The sequence below is a fragment of the Penaeus vannamei genome, chromosome 10 (genome assembly GCF_042767895.1).
Source record: "Penaeus vannamei isolate JL-2024 chromosome 10, ASM4276789v1, whole genome shotgun sequence".
Taxonomy (NCBI): Eukaryota; Metazoa; Arthropoda; class Malacostraca; order Decapoda; family Penaeidae; genus Penaeus; species Penaeus vannamei.
In genome coordinates, this window is record NC_091558.1 from 28,667,763 (window position 1) to 28,675,262 (window position 7,500).

A 7,500-nucleotide genomic window follows, 5' to 3' on the forward strand; every position below is an offset into this window, starting at 1 on the left:
CTCACAGTCTCTCACTCACTCACTCACTCACTCACTCTCACAGTCTCTCACTCACTCACTCACTCACTCTCACAGTCTCTCACTCACTCACTCACTCACTCTCACAGTCTCTCACTCACTCACTCACTCACTCTCACAGTCTCTCACTCACTCACTCACTCACTCTCACAGTCTCTCACTCACTCACTCACTCACTCTCACAGTCTCTCACTCACTCACTCACTCACTCTCACAGTCTCTCACTCACTCACTCACTCACTCTCACAGTCTCTCACTCACTCACTCACTCACTCTCACAGTCTCTCACTCACTCACTCACTCACTCTCACAGTCTCTCACTCACTCACTCACTCACTCTCACAGTCTCTCACTCACTCACTCACTCACTCTCACAGTCTCTCACTCACTCACTCACTCACTCTCACAGTCTCTCACTCACTCACTCACTCACTCTCACAGTCTCTCACTCACTCACTCACTCACTCTCACAGTCTCTCACTCACTCACTCACTCACTCTCACAGTCTCTCACTCACTCACTCACTCACTCTCACAGTCTCTCACTCACTCACTCACTCACTCTCACAGTCTCTCACTCACTCACTCACTCACTCTCACAGTCTCTCACTCACTCACTCACTCACTCTCACAGTCTCTCACTCACTCACTCACTCACTCTCACAGTCTCTCACTCACTCACTCACTCACTCTCACAGTCTCTCACTCACTCACTCACTCTCACAGTCTCTCACTCACTCACTCACTCACTCTCACAGTCTCTCACTCACTCACTCACTCACTCTCACAGTCTCTCACTCACTCACTCACTCACTCTCACAGTCTCTCACTCACTCACTCACTCTCACAGTCTCTCACTCACTCACTCACTCTCACAGTCTCTCACTCACTCACTCACTCTCACAGTCTCTCACTCACTCACTCACTCTCACAGTCTCTCACTCACTCTCACAGTCTCTCACTCACTCACTCACTCTCACAGTCTCTCACTCACTCACTCACTCTCACAGTCTCTCACTCACTCACTCACTCTCGCAGTCTCTCACTCACTCACTCACTCTCGCAGTCTCTCACTCACTCACTCACTCTCGCAGTCTCTCACTCACTCACTCTCGCAGTCTCTCACTCACTCACTCTCGCAGTCTCTCACTCACTCACTCTCGCAGTCTCTCACTCACTCACTCTCGCAGTCTCTCACTCACTCACTCTCGCAGTCTCTCACTCACTCACTCTCACAGTCTCTCACTCACTCACTCTCACAGTCTCTCACTCACTCACTCTCACAGTCTCTCACTCACTCACTCTCACAGTCTCTCACTCACTCACTCTCACAGTCTCTCACTCACTCACTCTCACAGTCTCTCACTCACTCACTCTCACAGTCTCTCACTCACTCACTCTCACAGTCTCTCACTCACTCACTCTCACAGTCTCTCACTCACTCACTCTCACAGTCTCTCACTCACTCACTCTCACAGTCTCTCACTCACTCACTCTCACAGTCTCTCACTCACTCACTCTCACAGTCTCTCACTCACTCACTCTCACAGTCTCTCACTCACTCACTCTCACAGTCTCTCACTCACTCACTCTCACAGTCTCTCACTCACTCACTCTCACAGTCTCTCACTCACTCACTCTCACAGTCTCTCACTCACTCACTCTCACAGTCTCTCACTCACTCACTCTCAGTCTCTCACTCACTCACTCTCAGTCTCTCACTCACAGTCTCTCACTCACTCACTCACTCACAGTCTCTCACTCACTCACTCACTCACTCACAGTCTCTCACTCACTCACTCACTCACAGTCTCTCACTCACTCACTCACTCACAGTCTCTCACTCACTCACTCACTCACACTCTCACTCACTCACTCACTCACAGTCTCTCTCTCACCCACAGTCTCTCTCTCACTCACAGTCTCTCTCTCACTCACAGTCTCTCTCTCTCACTCACAGTCTCTCTCACTCACTCACAGTCTCTCTCTCTCTCTCACTCACAGTCTCTCTCTCTCTCTCACTCACAGTCTCTCTCTCACTCACTCACAGTCTCTCTCTCACTCACTCACAGTCTCTCTCTCACTCACTCACAGTCTCTCTCTCACTCACTCACAGTCTCTCTCTCACTCACTCACAGTCTCTCTCTCACTCACTCACAGTCTCTCTCTCACTCACTCACAGTCTCTCTCTCACTCACTCACAGTCTCTCTCTCACTCACTCACAGTCTCTCTCTCACTCACTCACAGTCTCTCTCTCACTCACTCACAGTCTCTCTCTCACTCACTCACAGTCTCTCTCTCACTCACTCACAGTCTCTCTCTCACTCACTCACAGTCTCTCTCTCACTCACTCACAGTCTCTCTCTCACTCACTCACAGTCTCTCTCTCACTCACTCACAGTCTCTCTCTCACTCACTCACTCACAGTCTCACTCACTCACTCTCACACAGTCTCACTCACTCACTCACATTCTATCACTCCCCCACATTCTCGCACTCACTCTTGCATTCACTTTCGCATGCACTCACACTCATTCTCACTCATACTCACACTCTCACTCGCATTCACTCTCACTTGTATTGTTACCCACATTCACTCTCACTCGTATTCTCACTCGCATCCAGTCTCACTTGTATTCTCACGCATTCACTCTCACTCATATTCTCACTTGCATTCACTCTCACTCGTAGTCTCACTCGCAATCCCACTCACCCATATTCTCATTCGCATTCACTCATTCTTACTCTCATTTTACTCTCTGTAGCCAAGTCTAGAGAGTGAGTGAGTGAGTGAGCTACTTATTATTTCATTCTTTTACAGGTGTAGTTCACTATGGCTCCCACACACTTGTGTACCTGTATATCTGCAATTGCATTCTTAAAATCATATCTATCTTTATCTTTCTATTTCTCTCTCTATCTATTCACCTTTAAGCAAAAGGAAAGAGAAAAGACAAAGATAAAAAGACAAAGATAAGAACAAAAAATATGAATAAACAAAAAATCAGTGCTTCAAGTAGGCATGTCAAAACCAGTTCAACAAACATTTCTCTTCCATCTTTGCTTGAACTGACAGGGTAGGAGAATATATTTCAAAGAATGAGAATTTGCCATGCAATCCTTCTTTGTCTAGTTTTGTGCTAAAAGTCAACTTGTGTATAACATTAGCTGCAAAAACAAATTCATGATTATCAAAAATTTCATAGCCCCTACTCATATTCTTGCCCTGACATTACTTGTTTATTGGAATTCAATGCTCAAAATAGGACAGCATGACAGAAAAAGTAAGATAATAGCCATAAAGATCATATAAAACATCACCTTTAGGTATAAAAAAGTACTGAAGTTCAGGTCACCAATCACCAATCAATTCAGTGAATCTTTACTAGCATGGTCAAGCCCAACAATGCCATGACTTCTGAGCTCAATCTCCTTTCTGTACATTCTCTCATGAAAGAAATTATCAATTTCTCAGGGGATTTATTGATTACAAAATCAGTCCAAGCTTCCCTATCAAATATATTATAATCAATTTGTTGGTCTTTGGTAGAGGGCAAAATGAAGAGGCCATAATGTTGCTTCATGCTGTCCTATTCTGAATAATATACCAATCAATAACCAATTGTTACTTCTGTAGTCTCATGACCATTTTCAATTCTCTAGGTAACCATTAAATGCATTACCCCCCTCTCTCCCTAATAAGTAATGTTTTCTTCTAATACATATGATATTTGGTAAATCTTTCCAGACACATTTGCCTGAGGCTACATCCCAAACTCCCTGTCACGAAATCTTTTCAACAATCTCACCATGACTGAGACCCCCATCAACCTTCCCCAAGGGTTGAATAGGAGCCACGATGTTTTTCTTTTACATATTTGTGGCATTAATGTTTGTGTCTGCAGATTACTTCATGTACCAATGACTGCAACTTTTTGTCCTCTACAAGAATATCGCCTTCAATTTGCCCTAGCCACGTGCATCCATACCATAAAAATTAACCCAATATCATCCTAATATTCAAAGCTATCTTACACTGCTAATAAATGCATACATTCGTTGAAACATTCTAAAAGTTTACTAAATTTACAAACTGATAACAAAAAAAGTCTAATTCAGTAATAGCTTATAAAGAAAAAAGGAGGACATTTATAGCTAGGGAAGAATTGGACTAATATAGAAAAGAAAAAAGAAAGGAGCATAAAAGTAAACATAAAATGGCACAGTAGTCCCTTCTGACAAAGGAACAGATCTTCCCTTTAGCAGACAATCCTGACACTTTTTCTTCTCTTGTGCCAACAGTTAACTACAGTTTTTTTCAGCATTCAACACGAGTTTGCTTAAGTAGCAGCATAATCTTAATATATGAAAGTTGGTGGCAAATTAAAAAATAAAATATTTAATGCTTATGTACTTGTTTTTCTTAATTTTGAATGCCTACCAGTCACGACAATGCAACACACTAACAAACGGACCTGAACATAACCCCTAATGGATAAGTGCTTATAATGTTGGCCAGAGAAACAATACAAGATTAGAACAAAGCAGGGCTTCAATTTCATTGCTAATTTTTTACTTGTAGCATTAGCTTCCCAATTTGAGTTTAATAAATATACCCTGAATTAGTAAGAGGGATATACCTTGACATACCCGATGCATTTCACCTTTAATAACCACACTTTTGATATATTTCTATTCTAAGAATATGAAATTGGCTATGAGATTCTTAAAGGATTCCTCATTCTAATTTATTTTCTCAGACAGAAAATATTCTGTTTAACCCATTGACAAGTTTGGAGCGACATATCTGTTTACAATTACAATCTATGATAAAAGCAAAACGATATATTCACTACATAAATAAAATGATTTCTTTTAAACACCATAAATCCCCAAGAGCATTTCATATTCTATATGCTTACTAAATGATCATATCCAAAGTCATGATTCAAAGTCATTTTTCTGTAGAAAAAAAAAAAGGATTACTCTATTAACCTTGCATAAAATATGTCTAAAACATTCTAGATTGATGCTGTCATACCATTATCACACTACAAATATATATTACAAAAATCCATGCACAAATAAAAAAATTAAAAGTAATCCAACTATTCTGACCTGAAATAAATGTCATCACCTAAAAAACAATTCATGCAATCACAGTTGTCATATATTTTCTACCTATAGAATTACTAAAGACATTGTATCTGAAGAACACAATATTAACCAATAATTAAACAAATTGGATTTTTATAAACTATAGTCTATTTGTAAAAAAGAGGCTAAAAATACATAACCCAAATGAATATTGAAAGTCAATATGGATTCTAAATTCAAACCTTAGTAAATCTAAGTAATGCAAATAAACATCACAAAAAAATAATAAACAAAACTAGAAAAACAAAATACTTTTGTTACTGTTTTGTCTGAGAACAAGACAACATACTTTAATGACAAATATACATAATCTCACAAATAAAATAACAAATAATGAAAAATATGTTGAACCTCACAAATAGAATAAAATAATAAAGATGTTAAACCTCATACATGAAATACAATTATAACACACATGTTTAACCTAACAAATAAAATAAAATAACAGATAGACTTGACCTTAAATAAAAAAAATAATAATGAATATGCTTAACTTCACAGATAAAATAAAATTATAACACATTTTTAACCTGCCAAATAAAATTAAATAACAAATAGGCTTAACCTTAAATGAAAAATAAAATAATAAAAATATGCTCAACAAATAAAAAATATATAAACAAACCTTGCAAAGACACCACCAACAATAACAATAACAAAACCATGCAGTTTCCAGCTCGAAATCACAAACTCAGAGGATGTGGCATTCAGCAGCAGCTCGGTGGAAGGACAGCTGTTGATGCTGCCTCCATCCCAGCCACCCATTGACCATAGCAGCAGCTGGGTATAATGGGTCCTAAAATAATCGATAATACAAGCTTCAGGGTCATGCTGTAGAACCAAAGCCAAGGGGGAACCATGGCAGAGCCGAGGGTGCCTCCGAGAGAATGGAGCAACATTTTTCTCTTGCTATTTTGGAGATGGATGTGTCAATTTAGAGGACTGGTTTCGGATGGGGGGGTTGATGGCGAGGTTTTATGTCACGTTAAATCATAGGAGTGAGGGGTCTCTCTCCCTCTCTCTCTCTCCCACTCTCTCTCACGGTCACCAAAATTCACCATTTTGGATCCGGTTGCCTTTTTTTCGTGTGGCGGATTCTCTCGCTATGAATTACAGGATAAGCAAGTCCGTTCCTTCCGCTGGGTGCCTAATATGTATAAGCGAGAGAACGACTTTCTTCCTTCACCTCTCGGGAACTTATTAACAAAAAAGATGCAATGCGCGAAATTTTTAACCCTGAAAAATGTTTCCGATTTACAAAAGCTTTCACTTTTGACTATTTCATCCACTCATTTCTTCTCGCTGATTGTCACACTCGCTTCGAAACGGCGATGGACAACCCGGTCGTCAAGACTTACCTCGAAATTTGTCTTCAAGTGCCAGCAAAAAAAAATTCTAGGGTTTTAACAGAAGGAGCTAATGTTTACTCTCTGACGCCAACAAAGACAAGCGTTTGGGAGGTTTAAATCGCGCGTTCGTTTCGTCGGACCTCGCTACTTCACGACCAATCAGAACGCGGCTTGCGCTTCACTCAGCGATTTACTGCGTTTTCATTGGGAAATTTTCTAAGAGGTTTTGCGTGGTGGCATCAGGAAACTGGTGTGCATTCGAATGTGTTATTTGAGTGTTTGATATATGAATGTATGTCTCATATACGATGATTTACAACATTAAAATTTTTAAAATGTTCTTCGAGAGGTAGCCGTATAACTAGTAAGCTTTCCCCGCTAAGTTTGTACATTAGATGCGTTGTATAACACGCTCACATTTTCAATTAAAAGTGATATATTTCGGCATAACAACCCTCTAGTTACAAATGTAAATCATCTAAAAATACATCAGTGCTAACAGCAAACACTATTTACCCCATAACGAAAAATAAATGAATTTGTTATTAAAACCCCAGGCCGTACGATCAACTAGCTTTTCTTGCCTGAGGATCGATGCCTTCAAGTTAGATGACCACCTACTGTGATCTCCCCCTTTTCAAACACTATGAACTTTGGCGGAGAGCACACGGGACACGAGCACGGACGAATAGAAGAGAAATTCGCGATCCAGAAGTCTTCCTGGAGAAATACTAAACGTAAAACTCCATCTTCCAAAGAGGCAAAAAAAAAAAAACATGCGGTGTTGAGTAGGACATTCATTCTTTAACCCTTGCCATATAGTTTTCACAATCGTCAAATACTTCGGCCCATATCACCTGCGGAGCGAATGAAAGGAACAACTGAGGGGAAAAGCAGGAATGTGGGGCGTAATAAAAGGTAATTTAATGTCGCGAGTTGCACCTCGTAGTGTGCATGAGCGTTGTATACGTGACTC

At 40.5% G+C, this 7,500-nt stretch overlaps 1 protein-coding gene across 1 annotated transcript in view; it reads right to left on the reverse strand.

The window, feature by feature from the left end:
- LOC113816282 (uncharacterized) overlaps positions 1–6,680 on the reverse strand; it is a 38,765-nt gene extending 32,085 nt beyond the window's left edge. The window contains exon 1 of the mRNA XM_070126499.1: positions 6,534–6,680. The gene's annotated coding sequence lies outside the window, so the exon portion shown is untranslated. The remainder of the gene's footprint in view (positions 1–6,533) is intronic.
- Positions 6,681–7,500: the final 820 nt, after the last annotated feature.